This window comes from Etheostoma spectabile, chromosome 6 (assembly GCF_008692095.1).
Source record: "Etheostoma spectabile isolate EspeVRDwgs_2016 chromosome 6, UIUC_Espe_1.0, whole genome shotgun sequence".
NCBI classification, from domain to species: domain Eukaryota; kingdom Metazoa; phylum Chordata; class Actinopteri; order Perciformes; family Percidae; genus Etheostoma; species Etheostoma spectabile.
Genome location: NC_045738.1, coordinates 31242828 through 31265659, shown reverse-complemented (window position 1 = coordinate 31265659; position 22832 = coordinate 31242828). Strand labels below are relative to the sequence as shown.

The 22832-nt window shown below is 42.3% G+C and overlaps 1 protein-coding gene and 1 long non-coding RNA gene across 4 annotated transcripts in view; both read right to left on the bottom strand.

Annotated features, from left to right (window-relative positions):
- Positions 1 to 22832, bottom strand: part of ascc3 (activating signal cointegrator 1 complex subunit 3) — a 263454-nt gene that overhangs the window by 57651 nt on the left and 182971 nt on the right. The gene's annotated exons all lie outside the window — the stretch shown is intronic.
- LOC116691609 (uncharacterized) lies at positions 18004 to 19503 on the bottom strand. The gene is made up of 2 exons (XR_004332511.1): positions 19463 to 19503; positions 18004 to 18064 (listed from the first exon to the last, which is right to left on the bottom strand). It is a non-coding gene; the product is annotated as an uncharacterized LOC116691609 (long non-coding RNA).

The window sequence follows — 22832 nt, the reverse complement described above, 5'->3', positions numbered from 1 at the left end:
GGCACAATTTGGGATTGGTTCTTTCAAAGTAGCGTATAGAGTATGGTTGTGGGAAGTGTTGTAAAGTACTTAAGTAGAATTTTTCACATACGCAAAGTGCTTTTTTTTTAAAATTTCTGGAAACTTTTACTGTATCACTACGTGTTTCTAAATTAAATGTATATTTATCAGATGCATTTCCCTTAAAGATCTTCATTACTTTACATGCAAGACATTTTTCATTACATTGCAGGAAAGGTTCTGTCGTATTCTGTTTGTTGATTCGTCTTTTTTAATGTCAGGCATGAATTTGATGTTTGGAAGGAGGGTAAACCTGATATGAGCTTTACTATAGAGAAGCCACAATAAAGTTCATAATCACCTTCTTTTCAAAATAAAAGAATTTTAATTTTACTTTGATAGTAAGTTACAGTACAGTTACAAGGGTATTGTGCTATGACACTCTGCTGGCCCAGGTTGATGCGTCTCAGTGACACCTGCAGGACGTTTTACCTCCTGGCAGCGTTTGGACATCCCAGCAGCGGGCTCTCCGCCATTCGGGTTGGGCCCCTGCGCAGGCAGGGGCGCTTGCTTCCTCATGGCTCTCCTCCAACCAGCCCTTCACAACTCATCTCACCTCCAACGGGAGATGACTCAGGAAAGGACAATGCCGGAAGGGCGAGAAAACAAGATGGTCATAGGAGAGGAGGGAGAGAGAGAGAGAGAAGAGAGAGAGAGGGAGGAGAGAAGATAGAGAGAGAGATGATGTTGGGCATCATTCAAACCAAGAAAAGGGATCTGGAGTTTGTCCACAGGATGGGGACCTCTTGTTGTGTTTTCCTAATGCCCCCCCCCCCCAAAAAGCAGAAGTATACTTTAATTAACAATTATTTATTCCGTCAGATTGTTTTGGATCTCAAATGTTTCAGAGTGCACTTCATTTCACGAAGGAATGAGAGAAAGAAGAGAGAAGGAGGACTTGGTTGTGTTCAGGGAAACCAGTCAGCGTTACACAAACTCCTGGAGAGTTCGTGCTGTGTTTCATTTTCTCGGTCTCACACCGGCCTAACCAAACCACACGTTGGATTGTGTTTATTCAAAAGTTTGAAGTCACTTTTGAGGCTTCACCCGGCGGCTTTTTAAAGCTTTAAGGTCTTCCCATTATGATGGGAAGACCTGTTTTTGGCAAACGCCTGAGTGTAAGGAGTACAGAATGTGAGAAAAAGAGAAAGAAAATGAGGGTTTGAAGAGGGGTCTGTGCAGAGATGGAAGATTTTCAGACTTACTGTACAGAACTCGGCTTTTGATGAAGCTTGATTATTCAAACAGCACTGTTCCCTGGTCTAGGTGCCTCTATAAGGTTTTTATGGAGATTTAACATTTGGTCACTGCAAAAGCCCCACCATGAGGAGGAATAAGACATAAAAATATAAAAGCGCAGGGGTGTGCTTGGTGTGTGTGTGTGTGTGTGTGTGTGCGCGCGTGTGTGTGGTGCGGACGTGCGGCGTGTTGAGGGGAAAAGCTCTTGATTCACCCGGCAAAATATTTATGTGACGAGTGACTCTCCTGGGCAAGCCAAACGGAACGCGCTGCAAATCTGATATTTAATTAGAAGGCCGCCAACTTCACACACGGCTGGAGGAGTAAAGGTGGGGAAGGAGGAGAAGCGCGGGACCCTGATCTGGTGAAGCCACAGGGCCTGCTGTGTGCGCGACACTGCTCTGACTGCTGCAACTTAGCACTAAATTGGAGCGGTAAACCCTATCAATGGAGCTGTAATTGGGGGGATCCTGGAGGTTCTGGGCCCACCAGTGACAAGGACTGCTCTGGCACGGACTGAAATGGGGAGTGTGTGTGTGTTGTGTGTGTGTGTGTGTGTTGTGTTGTGGGTGTGTGTGTGTGTGTGTGGTGTGGGTGTGTGTGTGTTGTGGGTGAGACAGATAGATAGTGTGTGACCTGCATGCACTAAATGTTGGAATAGGCCATAGTGAAGATCATTTTCTAAAACGTACAATAATAAAGTCCTTGAATCTATGTTTTTCCTGGTTATTTTTTGTGTAAAATCAAAGTTCCAAAGAATATCTTTTATGATTTTGATGGGACATCCTCATTCCATGGGGATGGGGAATCACCAGAGGCCTCACGGTACAATATCATCATATTGCAATATTCTGCTGATTATTTCAATGTTATTGCTTTTTTCTACTCAAATTTTTCCCAATTTAAATCATGGTCCCCAAGAGGAAAACTTTGTCAACAATCCGTTGGTTATCTCACTTCAATTTCTTTTGCCTGCCACTGGGTTGTCAAGCAAGACAAACCAACACAATATAATAACAGGACTGATATGGCGTATCGGTCGATACAGTATCGCCCACGGAAAAATCAAGATCTATGCGTATCGATTTTTGGTTTGACTGATGATATTTGTATCTTACCTTGCATTGACTTGATTGAAATCTTGCCCACAAATAGCAGCGGAACAACACTCCTTTTCATTGCAGGCAGCAATCACTCAGGGAGTCCCTTCGTTGGCCTCTCCTTCTTATTGCCATTTTCTATGGAGTTCAGAGGGGAAGGGAGATTTCTCGGTAAGAGGCAGTATCCAAAACTTCCTAACCTTCTGGTTCTGCCGTTTCTCACCACAGGGATGAGCGGGCTTACCTTCATCATCCCGCTCTTACCTTTTATGAGTTTGGACCAAAAATATTACGTGGAGGACGCAGGCTGAAAACTTATGGTGTGGGTTCTGGTTGGCGGCATGTAAAAATCTTCCAGTTTGTTTGAACACTAGGTCTATAAGTGTGACTGCATGTGGTTTGATACAGTGGTGGGAAGTTACCGAAATGTAATTGATGGGTGCGCTGAGTTGATTCTAAAGGTGTAATGCTCACAAACATTTAATAGATAAACAAGGACTAAGGTGCACATAATACAGCTTAAAGTATTTTCCCATGCATTGGGTCCGAAATGGTGTAACGTGAAAGAAATCTTGAAAATTGTACAGTTATGAGGAGGAACGCTGTCACGGCAAGCGTGAACCGGGCGCATGGGGCATTAAGCGCATCGTCAATTTCGTACACTAAAAGTTCTGGTTTGCCATGACAGGCTCAGATAATTATTCAAGTGTGACTAGATTATAGACAAGGATCCCTAAGAGCATAGACCTTTTGTGTAAAGAGTAATATCTTTGTTTAACCAGACACAGGTCAATTGCCATTGCCAAAGTCCCCAGACCCCATTTAAATACAACAGTACTTAAGCGTTTTTAGAGCCAGATATTACACATGTCAATGGGGGAATGTCGTGAGGGTTGGAACAGTGTGGAAAAGAGGACAAGATTGCTTTTTGCAATTATTGATTATGTACGACTTGAAGAAGGGTGTTTTACCGAGCAGGAAATTCCGAGCGGTTGACCAATAGCGATTAGGGGATGTGTTCATTAAACAAAAAAAGCACTCTTAGTCTTTAACAAAAGACTTTCTGCTCGGAGGATCTTTCCATAATGTGGTGTGGACACTTAATAACAATCTGAGACATGTCAATAGCAACAAGCACTTTGTGACGTTATTGGAAGGTGGCAATGCAATTAACATACATTGCAGCTGGATTTTGCCGCTGCAGGCTGTTTAATCCGGACAATGTCAAAAGATTCTTTTACCAATCAGTCACTTAGGGCAGAAACATAGGCAAATTGGGCCCCGGTTGCAAGAAAAAAAACATGTGAAGATGCGTTCAGAATTAATGGAACATGGACAGATGTATGTTCATGATCGCAGTAAGCACAGCTTGGAAGCAGGGAGACACAACAGGCCGATAACCATCTACTAGAGCTAGCTACAAATTGATAGGATTAAGGCTTACTGTGGTGAAGAGGATGTGTGTGTACTGAAAAGATAGAGGTTCTTGTTGTGCTTCATGGGGCAGCTGTCTAATGAGGAGTCGTGCAGCCAGCGGCCTGGACGATCTTGCACCAGGTTGAGATATGATGGCCGGAACGGAGCCGCTTCATGGCAGCAATACGCAGGACTGAGGAGAGAAAAGTTATTAAGTAAAGACAATATTACATTTTTATACCAGATTAAGAAACACCCAGCAGGGTTTCAAATAAGCAGGTTTTGAATCCATACTTTTGAAGTTCGGGCCCGGGCAATTTGTTGGGTCAAGTTTGGCGCTGGAATTTTTTTTCAGATGTCTATATCAATACATTTTCCCTCTCGCTCTCCGATGTGACAATCATTCTGAGCCATGCGGTTGTCCAGTGTTTCCAATTAGATACGCCATGCCGAGACCCGTGACGTAGTGACAAGAAGTTGTATTCGCTTTATGTACTATTTCATGCACAGTAAGGTATCAATAAAAAACCTACTTCACTTAAAAAAAACATAAAGAACCGAAGACCAGAAACCATTTAGTAACGGTAGCAGCAGGACACCACGAGAAGTAGCCAATCAGCCATTGAGCCATGCATATCACTGCCGGATACAGATGGAAAAATCAAAGCCACATGTACACACGCAGCCCCACACACACACACACACACACACCACACACCACAACACAACCACCCACCTTAGCTGTGGGAACAGGGTTAAGGCGTTAAGACATGCGTTCTAACTTCAAAACAGTGCAGAAGCGGCACATATACTTAGATATAAGGAAACTTGCATGAGACAATTTTGATCAATAAATTATAGGGTGTTGGTCAACACTTATTGACTCCATAAACTTGTCTGTGTGTCAATACCCTTGTCTCACAATACTTGTTTAAAGCCACATAACACAGAGGACACACCGTTGGGATGCACAGAACAAGAGAGTCCTGGGTGGTTGATTCACGCGGAGCATCATGGTTTTATGAGATGGATCGCAAGTCAGCTGCAAAAACCTACAACGTTAACATTCACCCTTATTCTCGGCTCATCGACAACACAGCACCGCTTTCCAAGATGTGCTCTCTTTCATGTGCAGTACATAATTCAAAAAAACTATTAGTTATGTATTCCTCTTGAACCTTATCATGTGAATAACCAAATGACCAGCTGTTATTTCAATAGAAAAGTTAGGCTAGTGTTGATGCTTCTAAACTTGTTTTACTGTAATGTAAACTGGGAGTTTTGATATTACGTGGAATGTTATGATGACAAAATCAAAATGTGATACTGAAACACAAAGTCTTGTACTCATGTGTTATGAAATACCTAATTAAACCGTGTGAACAAGTGCATCCCACACTACCTTCTTCCGGGTAGACAGCTTTATATAATCCCGATTATCATTACCTGAGAAGGTATTCTAGCAAGTGATCTACTTATTGAGCATTTGTGCATATTCAGATACTCTAAAAAGCATATTACTTCCACTGTAAAGATTAAAAACTAATCTAATCTAATCTAAATAACATAGAAAAAAGATAGGGAAATTGGTTGTTGCAGCAGTACGGCAGAAACAGAAAATACATAAAATACAACCAAAAAATAATGAAGAGATACATAAAACTAAATAAGAATAGCATAAAAAATACCGGGAAACAACCAAACCGGCTATTCCGAACAGGCACACGCTCCAAAGCACTGTTGTTAAATATAGGAATAAAGAGTCCAAATAAAGTTCTTAGCTATTACTATTGATGTGATAAACATGAAGTTTAACTGGGAGATTCAGATACTGCACATGATGGACGCCATCAGAGGACATTTCACCCATAGACACTAACCGCTGTGTGTTGTTAAACTGCAAAAAAACTTACAATTCAGTATCAATGATGTTCTTGGCTCTGTCAAGTTTATCATGAAATTAATGTCAATTAGTTAGAGCACTGTTACATTGGTATATACTCTGCTGCCGGCCATGATTGTCGTTTTAACCAGATACAGCGACGTCAGCATGCCTAAAAGTTTTAGTCTGCTACGTGAAGTTTTTGTAAATTAGGCAAATCCAGGTATTTGCCATGTGGATGTTAGAAACACAAAAGTCACTCACACTAAATAAAAAATAGATCCATGTGGGGATATTATTTTCACTTGCTTTGGTCCTTTAATGCCATTAAACCATTATTTATGCTTCTTCTGACATGTTGGACAATCGTTTAGTGCTCACTCAGCGTTTTACACGGTAAACCAGAAGATCCTCCTTTCCACCCCGCACGGAATTATGAGTTGCAGGTTCTGCACTCTCCCGGCTCACATCCTACCTCAAGGAGCACACTTACAAGGTGACTCAGAAGTGAATCTGTGCATTGACTCGCGGCTCCACCCCGAATGCAAATGCCCGGCTGTCTTCAACCTACCAAAGATTCCCACATGTACACCGCTCCTCTGCATTCTGCAGCGGCACCCCAGTGGCTGCTCAAACCAATCAGACACTGTGTATTGTGTACCAGCGGATGGCTAAGGTCTATCTCCACCAGGACATGGTCAAACCATACACACAAGCCCATCGACCGCCAGACTGAAAAATTAATCTGCTGGGCCTGCACCAACAAAAAACACCACATATTTCTCTGTCTTTTCTTGTTTCTAAGTAGCACTGAAGCAGATAAAAACAAAAACAAACAATGTTTGTGATGTCAGCTAAATTAATTTAATTTTATCACATTAGTAATTGTGCAGCCCAATTAAACTTACCTGGCAAATTCGAATGGAGTGTCCAATCGGTTGATCGGTGTTGTAGTCGCTGATGCAGTGGCGGGGCTGAAGTGGCGCAGAGCAGGTGGGTTTGGTGTGGCGCTTCATAGGCGTGGGGGGTTAACCTGCAGGGGGAGCTGCTGGAGCCAGCTGGCTGTCAGCTGGTCCTCATTGGTCTGAACGCAGTCGGCATACCCTCTGCATCCTGCGAGACAGAGATCAAAAGTAAACAGGAAGTCTAAAACATGTTGTGGCAGACCTTTTTAATCAGAGCATCTGTACGGCATACATCTCCCTGCCGCTTGTAAAGATCGACCGAAGATTGTAATGATATTTGAATTTGCACATTTTTAATTTCATTTCTGAGAATGCAAAACAGGAATAGGAAAACAACAATGAAAAGCACCGGGTTAACGGGATTACTAAAATGACAATGACGGTCCATCAATCTCTCCTGTGCTGTGGCTGCGTGTTGCGCCTGTTGTGTTGTATTCAGAGAGATGCGTGGACACGCATGGTCCTCTCCTCTATGGTACTTCAGTAACTTCGACTTAAGTTTTTTTGGTAGTTCCCTTATCAACAGGCTGTGCTGGGGCATTGTATTAGCTTCCCCCGGCCTGGACGGTTAAGGCTCCATCCATCACTAACTGACGCCAGTGTTTCAAAAGCTAGACCCTTAAAAAGAACTTGCGGAGGGGGGCTGGGATGAGGGTAGAAATAGGAATCATCGCAGAATGATTTATTTTTAGTGTCGTTGTGTCGCAATTGATGTGCTGGGTGAGAGACTAGAGTCTTAAGCAGACATCATGACCAAGATCTCCACACCACCTCAGAGCCCATGATAGGAACATTTACGAGGACAGAGGAGGGAGAAGTAATGGGAGAGCGGGCTTTGAAGCACTAATTGCAGAGAAAAAACTGAAAGAGGGAGCAACGCAAACAAAAAGGGAGGGAGATACACACAGCTGAGGCCCTACTGTGGGGTCAGGCCCACATACAACTGCTACAAAAGGACACAGACATACAGTACATAGTAAATTTCTTGAAATGGGAGATGACATTTTCTGCAGTTTGTCCCAAATATAACAGAAATCGTTGTGTTGCATTTTAGAAAAGCCTCTTAATTTGATTTTGTCCCAGCAGGTACAGAAAGACAACTAAATAATTAATTACTGAAGCTCAATCAACCACAATATCAATCATTATCAAGCAAATGGAAAAAAACATTCAAGGGTTCAGTTGGTTACTGGGAGGATTTTTTCTCTTTTTGTATTACTGTAAATTAATATACATCAGGCCTGGGGAATGTTTGTCGGTCAAAAAAAACATTTGGAAATGTCACTTTGGAATTTGAGAGCTGGTGATCATTATGTTTCACAATAGTTATATTTATTAATGTTATTATATTTATATTGATTCAAAATGTCCTATTATTTTGGACATTTTACGCCCCCCCCCAGACTCAAAGTGTACGGAGGGTGCCAGTCTGAGCCGTAGCATCCACAACAATGTTGCTAGATGCTTGTCTCACAGCCAGACATACTCCCACAGCACACGAGTAGCTAATGTAGTGCTGGCTATATTGACATAAAGCTGTGTTTATGTGGAGCTCTTACCGACTGACACCACCATGTCTTGGCCTAAAATTATGGCAACAACGCGCTAAAACTGCCATCTTCTCCACGGTCAGCCTGAAATTAACACCCGACCACCTGCAAATATGGGTGAATTTGCAATGACGGTAACACTGTCAATCTACCTGTCACATCGGCAGGGAGCCAATGAGAATTAAGTGATCACACGCGAACTATCATAGCAGGGTCAGAAGTTGCTTGCGGGCCGGACCATCAGGGATCCGCATCACTGGAAGACATTGATTGACAGACGGGGCCATTATCGCACTTTCAGTACTCGCGACAATCCAGCAGTCCACGTGCGCCACTGACCAAGGGAGTGAGAACGAGTCAATTCATTTCCTTGTTTCTGATATGAAGACAGACGTGGTGTGACTCAAATCTCCATTTACACAACAAGTCCGGCAAAAGACGGTGCAAAACATTTCAAAACGTCCTGCCAATAGTATAATTTTACATCAAGTAGGCTGTAATGTTGTTTACTATAAAGTCCTGAAAGTTGCTGCCGTTTCTCCTGTCGGCTGGCTGCAGAGGGCAGAGCTGCTTCTTTTCCCTCGCAACTGACGCACGCACAACACACCTGCACACCACGTAAACGGCATACAATCACACAACCTACACCATGGTGGATGCAGGAAAAACAAGGATTGTAGAGGATGACCTAAATGAGATAGCACATTCTGTAGGCGCAAATACAAATTAAGTCCAATAAGTACTTTATCAAACCGTGAAGTGTGTGTCCCAGCCCAGGATAGGAAATTATGCCTTTATGCTGGATAATCAAGCGGGCCCCCCTACTACAGCACGTGATGACGGCGCAATGCCACGAGTAGGCTACCATGAATAGGACGGATAGGTAGCTCATAGAGACACAGCCCATTCCTGTTGTTCACTTTATGAGGCAAAAAAACAACTGGCTGGTAAAAGGTGACCGTGGCAGATGGTAAAAAAAGTTACTTCATACTTGCTGACGTGAGACGCCACTTCTCATCTTAAAAAAGTAAACAGTACATAACAGAGTACTTTAGCAGCTGTTTTTTTTTATTCCCTGCTGTGACTGGAAATCAACTCCTCCAAATCAAAGGTTTGGGAATAATGTTGGTTGTTTTAAACCACTGATCTAATTTTCATAGTTGTACTCAACAAAGTAATGGTGAGATCTGGGAACACAGCAATATTTCTAGATCAGAGTCTGACAGGGCAAGAAAGAGAAGAGGTAGAGATTTGACAAATTGTAAACAACCAACAGTTAATCCGTTATCGAAAGCACATATGTGGAGGTAGAATGAAAGGAGCATTGCCTGTAATATAACCTAATTGCAAAGGAAGCTAATCTGCTTCCAGCCCCAGAATCCGGGCCAACATCTATGAGAGATTTCAGCCATTCATAGTCTGATGTTGTGCTCATTGAAGTCTCAATAACAGAGCCAATCAGAGACAGCATCAAGAATGGGAGAACAACCTCCATGCCAAAAAAAAAAAAGCAAAAGAAAATGGCTACACAAATGATAGTAAGCGTTGATGATGATTGAAGCAGCATTATAAATGGCATATTCTTCAACTGCCGTGGCAAACATTGGAGTGCTGATATTATGCTTTTTAAATTTTTCCCTTTCCTTCAAGTGTTAATACATCTTTTGTGCACTTCATCGGGTACAAAGGGAAAAAGCCCAAAGTCCACCCAAAGGGACTACACCATTGGCACCATTGTGCCTTGCTTTCTCCTCTAAACTAAGTTTGTCTAACTAGAGGATTAGTTCAACCTTCCTGCTAATCTTGTGTTCGGCCCTGTTCGGGTTCTGTTTATGATCTCGCCAATTTGCTTGGTGAGTACAATGTATGACAGTATTACCGAATCATGTAGCAATATAGGATAGAAGCAGTTTTTTTGTCACCAAAATGTCAGGTTTCTTCATGACCTGAGACCAGTGGTGGAATGTAACTAGACATTTACTCAAGCACTGCACTTTAGGCAAATGTTGGGGTATTTGTACTTTACTTGTTTTCTTTACTTGCATGCCACTTTCTACTTCTACTTGGCTATATTCAGAGAGAAATATTCGTACTTTGTACAGCAATCATTAATCGACAGCTTTAGTAACTAGTTACTTTACAAGATTTCTGCACACAAAACACATGTATTTATATGACAATGTTTTATTAAAAATAAACTAACCAACAATATAACAGCCCACAAGTGCAGCTGAAAGATTAGACCATTAAACTTGAGTTGAGTGTCTAAAATGTGAGTACTTTTACTTAATACTTTAGGTAATTTTTCCTGATGATACTTACATACATTTACATAAGTAACATTTTAATACAGGACTTTTACAGTGTGGTATTAGTACTTTTACTGAAGTAAAAGATCTGAATACTCTTCCACCACTGCCTGGCATGATATTTGTATATGACAACACATTGGCTGTCTGTTGGACAAACTTTATGTTTGATGCAGTTTACTTCACTGTGAGAAACAGTGCCGTATTAGGCGGGGGAGGACAAATACAGCAGGGAAGAAAACAGAGACAAAAACAGGCTGAGTGGTGTGTGTAGGAGGGGGTGGGGGGTGGTGCAGCAGCGAGGTGTGGGTGTTGCTCATTAGTGGCCACACTGCAGCAATTAGGGGCAATGGAGAGAGCATGCAAGTGCTTTGTAGCTAACAGGGGGGAGTGGACAGGGCGGCGTGATGACTGGCCTATGTATCGCAGCTTGTTGGGAGGGAAGGCATGGCATGGCATGCTTTGGTTTGCTTTCAACTCATGTGTGCAAGGAGGTGTGTCTCAGAGTAACTCCCTCCATATGTTAGCATCAATATTGAAGTCAGGTTAAACCACAACTCACTGAAGGACTTCCAGCTGAATGGTAACAATGTGATACAAAAATAAAGTGAAGCAAGATCTAAAGAAAATAATGAATAAATAAATCTCTAGTGTGAACTTGTAAACATTTCTCTTTTAGGCTTAAACTTTAGTCCAATGGCATTGCTTCTTTCAGGAGGTTCTATTTTAAAGATTATTTTTTTTTTCTAAATAGTAGGTCTACTCATTGTGGTTATATGAGTAGTGGTCTTCCCCTTTAAGTGTTGGTCAGCTCGCTTGGATCTTTAAATGATACCAACAAAAGTAGGCAATCTTTTATCTAATAAAAAAAACAAAAAATGAACGGTTACAAGCAAGTAGAGCCGTACCAGCAGTGGAAATGCGGCTATACTAGAGCACCGAATGGTTATTTACCTGCTATTGTAAATAGTCCTAAGCACATTTAACTCGTTTGAGTAAAGTTTGCTGAAATAAGGTGTCTACTGAGTCTTAAACAATGTAGACTATTAAATTGTTATATTTATGTATTTTAGCAGTCAAAAATGTTTTTAAAAAATTTCAGCATCTGCATACAGATCTGATCTTCCACACCTGGTGACAGATGATCAAGAAATACATCCATTTCCTTCAAATAACTAGAGATGTCATTGAAAATAACATTCTTTGAGCAAAACTTCACTTGTTTGTTGACACATGGCCTCATTTTATACTACATTAAATATCCGTCACTAGGACATGGCCTTCTTGACGGTTTTAATTAGTGCAGTAGTATCTTGAAACAAGGAAAAAGATCCCTGCACTTTACAAAATGACTTGATTTTCTTACGTTTTGCTCTATAAAATCTAAAAAATTCAAAGGTAGCCTAAAAAAATAATTGATGAAATAAGGAAATGCACTATGTATAAATACAAACAGAATTGATCCATGAAAGCAGGGGTAAAAATTTGTATGTCATCTCCCCCCTCAGTGACGCGGTATTAGAGAACCCACGCAACTTTGAGGCAAGTCCCGCCCTTCAAAAGCCACCACGCTACGATGGCCAGGCGTCCATGCCTACGCTAGATTTGTTCAGGTCTTCCCCTGGCTATCCTAACTTTAACCCTCAAGGTCAATGCCTAACCCAACCATCGGGCTGCTTTGCCTGAAATTACGTGGGATTGCGTGGGATGCAATAATAACGCTCAGTGAATAATACTGTCTCATGTCTGGGGTTGATCGCACCATCACAAGCCAGAGTGCTGATGCACAAGGAATCAGTAAAAGGAAGAGGGCGAATATCACACTGAAGCCCCAGCATGAGAAGCGTTAACGAAGCTTACCAAAGGTGTTAATACATAGAAGGGAGTAAAATGCATGTGTGGGCATGAACATTCCCTTAATATCTTTATTGGCAAATGCCAAAACAAGTGTAATAAGGTATAACTTCTATCACTGATACAGAACAACAAAAAAACAAAGAATTAAGAATTATTGTTATTAGTGTTATAGACATTTACATTTATAGGCAAGTTTCATTCTGCTTTCCAGCTAAGCACTAATCGAACAATACCGCTGACAAGCCATGCTGACACGGTAAAAAGTTGTTTGCTTTCGTTCCCACGCACCTGTACCTGTGTCTGATAATTACCTATATACCTAAACGCTCCACCCAGTGATCAAACACAAAACTGCATGTACATTCATGTCACCAAAGTGCTATATAAAACAAAACAAAAAGTATTAATGGCTTCAACTACAAATGTGTGACAAAGGAGCCACATATATTTATAAAAAAGTTGTGACATTGATAAGCAAAATTTAGTAAGTGGTGACAGACCAGCAGCTAGGCGGTACAGGTTTTTCTTACCGCGGTTGAAAGCAAGAATTCCTGCGGGAGTGCGGAAACCACAACGCCTTACGAGTAGCATACGTTAGAGCGAGGACAACAGAGTGCCTAAGTGAGTGACGTCAGTGCCTGTGTGGTCGCGCAAGGAGAGCGAGCGTTAACGGAGAGTAGAGTGCCGCTGTGAGGAAAAGAGAGAGGAAAAAGAGATGGCAATTTGATGTAAAGTGAGATAAAGTGAACAATAAAACACAAGATTGAGTTTCTAAGACACAGTGGCTTTATCTGTTGTCAAACCGCAGGTAACCTTAGCACGGTGTTTCCATTCAGCTCAAATGAGAGTCTTTACTGTGTTTCGCCGTCATTTACAGCCACTCTTCTTCTCTCCTCACTGTGATCTATTTCACAGACAGTTCAGAAAGCTCTTTGTCAATAAAGTAAAAAAAACAAAAAACGAAGCAGACGCTTCGCAGCACAGCGAATACCAACATAACCAACAAAAGCTGCTCTGTTTAGCTACAAAACATGCATGCAGGCTGAAACTCAACCGTGCGATTTGTAGGGATTAAGCTATAAGCAGAGGGAAACTCGCTATCTGCAAGCTAATGTGCAAGGTGAAAGCATTAACGTTAATGTGTCCACGTCCACCTCAACTCAAGGACTGTCCCTCCTCATGTGCAAATCGAAGTGACAGCAACTTAAAAATAAAATTCTGTCCATAAGTCTTGACTGTAGGATAGAAGACAGTCCATAAGGATAACTAACAATGATATTGCATTATATATTTCATATACAATATCTGTTGTCCATGTAACTTCGTGAGCAAAAAGTAAAAAATAAAATAAAAATATGCGGTGATATGCCATTAAGGCACGTGACACGATAATGTTGTAACCGTCCCAGCCCCAACACAGTAGCTGTATATACGTAGACCGTGTGAAACTCACCGACAGAACGGAGAGCAGCTCGGATGGGCAGCTCCGCCCCAGTCGCTCTTTAAACGTGCGGATGGTCTGATGCTTCAAGTAGTAATAGGAGGAGATGCGACCATAAGTCAGTGGCTCAATGGTCTGATCATCCTGGAGCATGAATAGAAACAACAATTTGACAAAACACAACTTGATGGCATATTAAAGAATTTGTGGAATTTTCAGAGAGAACTAAAGATACACGCACACGCCACACACACATGCACCACACACACACACACACACCTCTTATCTCTATGCAGTAGGAGCAACTCCAGGTCCGCAGGCTTCTCTCCACCAGGTTTGACAGGTATTTGTTAATGGACTCGTGGCTGATGTCTTACTGGCTGTAATAAATAAACACACGGACAAAGAGCATGATTGCAAACACAACAATTACTTTATGTAAATACAGAAGAAAGTGTGTTTTAACAAGAGACGAATAAGAAACTTTCATGAAATTGAACAGTCAGTGTAGTGAAATTCCATCTCTGATAACCCTACCTAGCATTAGGAGCAGGGACCGCCACCTACAGCGTCTCAGGAGCCACTTGGGGTGAACTGTCTTGCTCCAGGACACTTTGCATGTGATTAGAGGAGGCGGAATCAAACTGGAAGGAATGGTACGTTGGAATAGTACTTTCAAATAGAAAGTAATGTAATAATTCCGCATTCGAATAGTATTGTTTTTTTTACTATTCAAATGATATTTGACTTTCAACAGCCCTACTGCAAACTACTTGGATTTTGTTAGAACATGTACACCATGAATATGAACAACCAGGTTTCCATATAACACTCATATCCCAGATAGATTAATTAAACAATAAGACCCAAACCGAGATGAGAGATTGGTTGAGAGTTCTCTCCCTCAATGATATTAACATGATGATGTAACACCTCATTAGGGCCTAATGGAAAACCCAGAATAAAAAATTGAAATGGCTGTCACTACTGTATCGACACGTCGTTGCTGGTTAGAATCTGTACATGCTGTTTTGTAAAGAAAAGCCACAGCTGAAAGAAACATGCCAGCCCTTCCAGTAAATGGTTCCCAGGTTAGACTGTTATTACCTGAAATAAGACAACCAGTGGCCAACAACCAAAATGGGTCATGCTCACTGCTCCGCACGCTAAGTAAGAGTTACACATGAGTCAACAAAAATGTAATCAAAGACATTCTCATTAGCTCCCAATGCCAATAATTGTGCATGGTTGGTACGTTAAATAAAAAAAACGGAAGAAACCAAGCACGGTTTCAATAAAGGTGGTAAAAACGGATTTCCAAAGATCCAAAAGATGTGTTTGCAAGGGTAAAGAACCTGTAGAAATCTGTAATGTAAGTCATGTAAAATATGTCTTGGTTAAGTTGGAGAACTGCTTACAGAACATTACTGGGGTTAGGGTGCTATTTGAGTGCCATCTGGTTGTTCTCTAGTGTCAGTGGAGGAGCTAATAAGTGGTCCTTTGTAAATGCTGTGAAAGTTGCAACGCAGTATTGGTGTGAGACCTTCCTTTTGTTTGTTTCAGCTGCAAGAAGATGAATACATATGCAAGTCTTTAAACGGCATCTGTTGTTGCCATTTTCTGACTTTGGAAACACTTGTACAGATGTCGGGTTGGAGAAGGAAGGCTGCTAGTTTACTAAAATATGTGATAAGTATGTAGAGGTACATTCAACAATTAAAATAAGATGTCGATAATACGTATTATATAAGTATATAAAATGGTTTATTCTTCATTGTTTTTCTCTATGGCTTAACGTTTTGGGGAAAAAAAATCAAATTACAATTTTTTCTGCAAAGTATTACAATACGAGTCATTTGCATTTTTCTTAGCTAATATTGCATCTTCTACATCGTGTTAAATAAAATAAGATCGATTGAAAATAGGACATTTCTGGAAACAATCTATGATATGTACTTATACCAGCATTTGTCATATGAAAAACAGTAAATATATAATAAAAAGAGGAATAAAATACGTTAAATGTTACACCAACATTCAGCTAAATGATTCACATTTGATTAATCCCAGTCTTCACGATTAACTAATCTTTCAAATCACGATTTCAATTTGAAAATGGTAGTTGTTTAACCCGAATAGGCTCTGTCTTGTTAGTTTTTTGCCTGCATGGAAGAATGGGTAATAAAAAATATATAACTGTTGAAGTAAATGCACATGCTGGATAGCAGTTTAGTTCACTAATTGGTGTACGTCATTTTAATCCAAAGTATATTCTGTTTCCATGACAAATAAATTACATCAAACAAGAAACTGTTGCCAAAACTTTAAGATGAGCATTAAGTTGCAGTGAAAAGTTAAAAAAGATGACGTCATTAACAGGGAGGGGGACTACTAGATTAAGGGTAATTTTACAGTTGTCTGCATAATGCATACAAACTCTCAAAAAAAAAGACAAAAAAGAAGCCCACTTCTCATATTACATTAAAATAAATGATACCTTCATGATCATCTTACAAATAATTTACTGTGCCGTAAAAGGAGTAATCACAGCCTCACTTGCGGGCCGGAAGCAGCAGTTGGATGGCTGATGGTCAATAATGTGTGTTTAATGTTAAGTATTTCTTTATTCCCATCGCTCCACATGTAACAGCATGCAGTTCTAAGCGCTGAATGTGTTTATTACTGACACATTTCACACTGGTGGCAGCGCCTGTTGATTAAGTCATGGCCATAGCATCATCACCATTAGGCTCCTGATGGCACAGGGAGTCAGCCAGCAGATGTTTACGACACCCATGGGACCTGTGTCGTGTGGTATTTGTGTGCGTGTCGGAGAAATCAAAGCCTGAAAGCAGTAGTGACAGATTAGCTGTTCCGATATAAAACACAGCTGCAGGGATAATGGTGTCGGAGATCTGCACATTCACAGGCAAAATTTAGACATGAAGCTGAATTTAAGATTGCCGACACACAACTGTTAAAGAAAATCTGTTGTCATATGCAACCAAATGCAGTTTTTGATTTAAGGAGAACGTGGGTCTAACATAATGTCAACTGTAAGTGCAGTAATGAATCAAAGAACACTTGTCTAATGGAATGCTGCTCCCTAATGTATAGTATTCTTTTTTTTCCTTTGCTGTAATTGAATTATAATGTCAACTATTAAAGAATCTATAGAATGCGTCCTGTCACTAAAATAGTTACTATGGGTAGGAGTAGGAGATCATACTAGAATTTGAATCCGGTATCAGAACAATCTGGATATGCATTGCAAATTTCACCATTGTGACACTAAAAAAGATTTCTCGACTTATCATTGTCAAATCCTTACAGGTTTAGCTTTCAACCTTTAGAGATTGTAATATTGTAACTGTAGATTAATAAAGAGAAGCAATAGTAAAATATGTTTTCACAATTGCAGTACTGGGCAGCTTGTTATCATTACAACCTGGACACTATGAAAGCAACAGAAAATGCATGGATGGGGATTAAATATAACTTTTAAGGACCTGCAGATACTCTGATTATGTTTAGTATATATACTGAAATGTCACAAATTATTACTAAAATTGTAATACATTATGGATATCACATGATTATACAATACCAATTGTAAAGTATAACTTGTAATAATACAAACCATGATAATCTTTGTAATAGTGGTAGTTGCAGTAGTATTCATATCCTGGGTCAGTAGTGTTTTGAGTTTCGGATGCATTTTTCCGCCTTTATTTGACAAGACAGCTGAAACATGAAAGTGTCATTCCCCCCAAATGACACGATTCAAAGTGACCCAAACATTGTATGACCTTAAATCCAAGCTTAAATCCCAAATGATGAGCGTCAGGATTCACAGACCTGTATATTGGTACAATCCTACTGCTAGGCCTCAGCCAGAGAATGAATGGTAAATGTGGGATGACAGCCGTGCAAATACCAACAGGCGGAATGTTCTGGAATGGTCTCTGTCTACACAGCTCAGATGTTTGACGAAGACATGGCACTCCTCAAACCATGTTGTGGGAGGAAGGCCAAGAATGTGCGCATGTGCGTTGGCATTGGCTTGAACAGCATGATTTGAAGCAGTTGGTTATGTATGTGGGTGAGCAGGTTTTTTCTAACCTGGGATTCATCACCAGCCGCCTGAAGAAGTAGTCGGTGATGTAGTCCATTGCATCCGTTTTGGACGAGATGGTTCCTGCAGAAATCTCAGCATTCAGATGGTCGGACAGCACAGTGAGGAGGCTGGGGATACAAAAAACAATCACATCAAATCATTCTAAATAAGCGGTCGAGTTGGATTTTGAACTCAATATTTTTTATTTTATAAACAGAAAATCGTTTGTGCCACCAAGTAGATAGGGTTAATTGCCAACAATTATTTTAATTAATTGTTTACATACTTTAACTTACTGTCAAATAATTACAGTGGAGTAAAAGGACAAATTTCTCTCTGAACTGTAGTGGGTTAAGTATAAAATAGCATGAGAAGAAATATTAAGTAAAGTGCACAGTACCTCAAATTTGTCGTAAGTGCAGTACTTGAGTAAAATTACTTAGTTACATGTCACCACTGAGCATGAACATTGCATAGGACTTGTTTCTAGTAGAGTCAGTTAGGTTTTTAGTCTTGTGAGACGTGTATACATTTAAAGCACTCCTGACTAAACACCTAGGATGAAGTACTGTAGATGTAGGTAAACTCATTGATAGAAGCACACACACCACACACACCACACACCACACAACACACACACACACACACACACACACACACACACACACACACACACACACACACACAAACACACCACACACACACACACACCCACACACACACAGAGTTTTCAGAAGTTCCTCAAGGACTAGCAATTCTGGACCTGAAACAAATCTGTTGTATGTTATGGTGGCAATTTGGTATCTTCAAATTCACCATTGTCATCCCATATTTCTTCATTCAATTTTAATTATATTACTCAAATTTAGTCATTTTTTTATTCTAGTACGCATCACTAAACTAGAGTGGTGTACATTGGCCACCGATCTTTGAGCTGGCACAGCTTCCTGGTAATGTGTTGTGCTTCTGTACCGTTAGTTCATATTACTCTGACAATGTCAGGTCAACCATATGTATCCTGCAACAGGAACATTAAATCAACCATTACAAACTACCTGCCCCAGTTTGTTGTGGTTCAGTCAGTCTTGTGTCACCACCAGGTATGATGCATATCAGGCATATCTCACCAATTACTGAGCCTTTGGTCATTTGTGAATGATACTGGACATTGTCCCTCCTGTGATACTTATGGTTTTAGTGTGCTACATCTCGCTTGCAAATTTTGCAGTTAACCAATTCAGCCTTTTATTTTGTAGTATATATTTGTGTTTCAGTATTTATTGTTTATAGGCAATTTCACATAAGTGCACTTGTTGTGCAATGAAGTCTTTTCTTGATTCTGATATTCCCTGTCACTTTAAGGTTGAGTCATTTTTCCAGTTCTGCCACAGGTTTTATTAGGGTATCAGTGTGACTGGAATGCTCTTGTTCAACAGGAACTACAGATGCACAGATTTAGAACTTAGCATACCAGAAAGTGATGAGAGGAATCCTAATAACCAAGACAGCAGACGTGCAACTGTTACCTGGACTCAACAGGGAAAGGCTCATAGAGGAACTTCTTGTAAAATCTTTTTGATGTCATGAACGAGGTAACGCTTTGCCCTGGTCATCAAAATGAGGCCGACTGCTCGCCCATCATCTGCAGAACATCTACATAGAGCACAGACATACAGAAAACTGCTTTCCATCCAATGCTCTATTTCTTTAAACAAGCTGCAATGAAAGAATATTTTGTAATCACTTTGTTGTCTATTCCAGGACTTTCTTTAAAATTTCCCAAAGCTGAAATCTTTAGTGCGTCACTTTTTGATTAATCACCATCCGGTACATCCAAGCCATTGCCAATGAGTTGCAACAAAGCTAGTTAAGATTTCAGCTCCACACAACGCTCTCTGTATTTCTCAGTATGGCTATGTTCTGACGATATGGCGTCTGATGAATTTCCCGCGCAGAAACTCAAGTCAAGTCCTCGTTGGCTACTAGCAACTGCATGGAGGAGGGGTGGGGTGGTCACGGAAGAATTGTATCATGTGGACGCACCGACCGGCCTTGGGCGAGGAAGGAGGGACCGGGCTCAGCCTTAAACAGCGTACAGAACGGCCAGAGAAATGTACGCAACCGCCGGCAACAAAACAACGTGCTGGAGAGCAAGAACTCACTCTTAACATCTGTCTGTGTTGTATTTGCATGTAAGGTAGACAGCAATCACTTTTTTGGGATGACCACTTTTGGCATATGACAATGGTAGCAGTGAACTGCAATCAATGAGCCTTCACATTTTAGGGATGTAGCAACTCCCTGCCTCCGCTGCTGCACTGCCATGTGTGGGACACACGCACAGAGATATCCCAAGATATAGATAGATTGCTTACTCTACACATTTATAATGTAAACATCTTCTTTCATCCATCCATCCATCTTCATCGCTTATCCGGTATCGGGGCGGGGGCAGCAGCTCCAGTAGGGGAACCCAAACTTCCTTTCCCGAGCCACATCAACCAGCTCCGACTGGGGATCCCAGGAGTTCCCAGGCCAGGTTGAGATATAATCTCTCCACTAGTCCTGGGTGTTCCCGAGGCCTCATCCAGCTGGACGTGCCTGGAACACTCCCTAGGGAGGCGCCCAGGAGGCATCCTTACCAGTTGCCCGACCCACCTCAACTGGCTCTAGTCCGAGCTCCTCTCGGATGACTGAGCTTCTCACCCTAACTCTAAGGGCCAGCAACCCTCCTGAGGAAACCCATTTTGGCCGCTTGTACCCTGGATCTCGTTCTTTCGGTCATGACCCAGCCTTCATGACCATAGTGAGGGTAGGAACAAAAATTGCCCGGTAGATCAAGAGCTTTGCTTTCTGGCTCAGCTCTTTTTCGTCACAACGGTGCGATAACGGAATGTAATACCGCACCGGCTGCTCCGATTCTCCGACAATCTCACGCTCCATGGTCCCCTCACTCGCGAACAAGACCCAAGGTACTAAACTCCTTCACTTGTGGTAAGGACTCTCTACCCGAAAAAACACTCCATCGGTTTCCTGCTGAGAACCATGGCCTCAGATTTAGAGGTGCTGATCCTCATCCCAGTCGTTCACACTCGGCTGCGAACCGATCCAGTGAGTGCTGAAGGTCACAGAACCGATGATGCCATCAGGACCACATCGCAAAAAGCAGCGATGAGATCCCGAGCCCACCGAACTGCAACCCTCCCCGCCCGACTACGCTCGATATCCTGTCCAAAATTACAAAAAGGATTGGTGACAAAGCGCAGCCCAGCGGGGGCCAACCCTCACCTGGAACGAGTCTGACTTACTGCCGAGAAACCGGACACAGCTCTCGCTTTGGTCATACAGAGATTGGATGGCCTGAGAAGGGACCCCCTCACCCCATATTCCCGCAGGACCTCCCACAATTTCTCCCGGGGGACCGGTCACACACGCCTTCTCCAGATCCACAAAACACATGTAGACGGTTGGGCATACTCCCAGGCCCCTCCAAGATCCTGCGAGAGTAAAGATCTGATCCGTTGTTCCACGACCAGGACGGAATCCGCATTGTTCCTCTTCAATCCGAGGTTCGACTATCGGTGGAATCTTACCTTTCCAGCACCTTGGATAGACTTACCAGGGAGCTGAGAAGTGTGATACCCCTGTAATTGGCACACACCTCTGGCCCCCCTTTTTGAAGAGGGGAACCACCACCCCGGTCTGCCACTCCTTAGGCACCGTCCCAGACTTCCACGCAATGTGAAGAGGGTGTCAACCAAGACAGCCCCTCCACACCCAGAGCCTTCAGCATTTCTGGACGGATCTCATCATCCGTGGGGCTTTGCCGCTGTGGAGTTGTTTGACTACCTCAGCGACTTCCACCAGGGAAATGACGACAATCCCCCATCATCCTCCAGCTTCACCTCTACACAGAGGGATGTCAGCGGATTTAGGAGTTCCTAAAGTGCTCATTCCACCACCCTATTACCTCCTCAGTTGAGAAAACAACGTCCCATCCTTACTGTATACAGCTTGGATAATTCCTCGCTTCCCCCTCCTGAGGTGGCGAACGGTTTTCCAGAAGCAACTTGGTGCCGACCGAAAGTCCTTCTCAAATCTTCTCCAAACTTCTCCACACCCACTGCTTGCCTCTGTCACGGCAGAGGCTGCAGCCCTTCGGGCCCGTCGGTACCTGCAACTGCCTCCGGAGTCCTCGAGACAACAATCCCGGAAAGCCTCCTCTTCAGTCGGACGGCTTCCTGACCACCGGTGTCCACCAGGGTGTTCGGGGTTACCTCCCCTGAGGCACCTAAAACCCTAAGACCACAGCTCGCCGCAGCAGCTTTAGCAATGGAACTTGAACATTGTCCTCAGGTTTCAATGCCCCCAGCCTCCACAGGATGTCCGAAAAGCTCCGCCGGAGGTGTGAGTTGAAAGTCCGTCGGACAGGGCCTCCTCCAGACGTTCCCAGTTTACCCGCACAACCCGTTTGGGCTTACCAGGTCTGTCCAGAGTCTTCCCCACCCCCTGACCCAACTCACCACCAGATGGTAATCAGTTGACAGCTCTGCCCCTCTCTTCAACCGAGTGTCCAAAACATACGGCCTCAGATCAGATGAACAATTATAAAATCGATCATTGACCTTGGCCTAGGGTGCTTGGTCCAAGTACACTTATGAGCATCCCTATGTTCGAACATGGTGTTTGTGATGGACAATCATGACTAGCACAGAGTCCAACAACAGACAACCACTCTGGTTTAGATCAGGGAGGCCGTTCCCCAATTCACGCCTCTCCAAGTATCTCCATCATTGCCCACGTGTGCATTGAAGTCCCCCAGCAGAAACTATGGAGTCCCCTATACAGGACTCCATTCAAGGTCTCCAAGAAGGCCGAATACTCCGAACTCTTGTT